The sequence below is a fragment of the Schistocerca serialis genome, chromosome 9 (assembly GCF_023864345.2).
Source record: "Schistocerca serialis cubense isolate TAMUIC-IGC-003099 chromosome 9, iqSchSeri2.2, whole genome shotgun sequence".
NCBI lineage: Eukaryota > Metazoa > Arthropoda > Insecta > Orthoptera > Acrididae > Schistocerca > Schistocerca serialis.
Window position 1 is genome coordinate 306,149,963 of NC_064646.1, and position 1,592 is coordinate 306,151,554.

The window sequence follows — 1,592 nt, forward strand, 5'->3', positions numbered from 1 at the left end:
TTCTCAATAATATATGTTTTAATATGCGACAACCTATAATTTATATGGCCTACCGTAACTGGCACCCTGTTGTCTGTAGGAGACACTACATTCACAACGTAAGGTGTGAAATTTCCATCACCTGCTGCTAGGGCATTTGGCGTCCGAGATATCAACAGAGCTCCGCATTTGTCTCTAACATTGGTGAGACCTAAACCACCTCTCTTTTCGGGTAGAGTCAAGGTTTGATAATCTACCCTAAGGATTCGCCCTCCCCATATGAACCACGCTAGAGCAGATTCAATTCGTTTCCCTCTTGTTGAAGGCATAGGGAAAATGCTTGCGAGGTAGTACACCATAGGAAGTATAGCGAGGTTTGTCAGTGTGGTTTTTTGTGTCATATCTAGAGAACGGGTGGAATCCTCTCGTAATACTGCCCGGAGACTGTTGAGCTTCATTTTCCAATTGTAGGCTGCTGTCTTGACAGGACATTTGCTAAATCTTATCCCCAGTAATTTGATGGTATCCGCTTGTTCAACTGGTTCTGTTTCAATGAATCCTATCCCTCTGCCTATCTGCCTATCTGTAAAATGCAAGATTTACTGACATTAATTTTAGCTTCATCTGAATCACGTCTGAATCACGTCCTGTATCTTCATGACATCGGTCGGATCAGTCAGATACACGGCCAGGTCATCAGCATAACATCTGCAGACAAATTTGTTGCCTTCAATTTCAATTCCAGCGAAGTTCACAAGTAATGAACGTAAAAGCGGCTCGATTGATAACGAGAACAGCAGCATCGAGAGGGGACAGCCTTGTCGTATCGATCCTTGGATGGGAATTCCGCTTGCATTGGACATGACAAGAATTCTTGAAATTGTATGAGTGTATCATCTCCTGACGATATCGACGAAAGAAGGTTTCATTCCCATTTTCGACATGATATGTAGCAGGTACCTGTTGCGGACCCTGTCAAACGCTTTGTCCATTTCTAACGACATGATGGCCACTCTGCAGCTGGACGCCGGGGCGACAGCTGTTACATCACAGTATTCTTCCAGCGCTTGTTGTATTGTCCTCCTTGGGACGGCACACGACTGATATTGACCGATGAGGCGACCAGCAATGGTGGTCAATCGACGAAGCAGTACCATAGCAACTATTTTGTAGTCAGCGTTTAGGAGCGATATAGGACGCATGGTTGTCCAATCATTAGTACATGCACTTTTAGGAACCAACACTATAAGCCCTTCCAAAAACTCACAGGAAATATTGACAGACGTATGTAGTTCATCAAACATTCCAGTCAGAGTACTACCGATTAAATTCCAGTACTTTAGGTAAAACTCTACGGGTAACCCATCGGGTCCAGGGGATTTGTTCCTCGGGCTTCCTTTCAACGCTTTGTACAGTTCTTCTTTAGTGATAAGAGCTTCTATTTCTGCGTTTTCTGAATCCGTCACTGTCGGGTCAGCGCAGTTTAAAAAGGCCTATCACTTGTCATTGTCACCAGTGTCCCCTTCAACATACAGTCTCGTGAAATAATCCTGCTGGTGGATAAGTTGGATTCCATCATCATTTCGGAGAGAACTTATGTGCAGCCGGCGTCC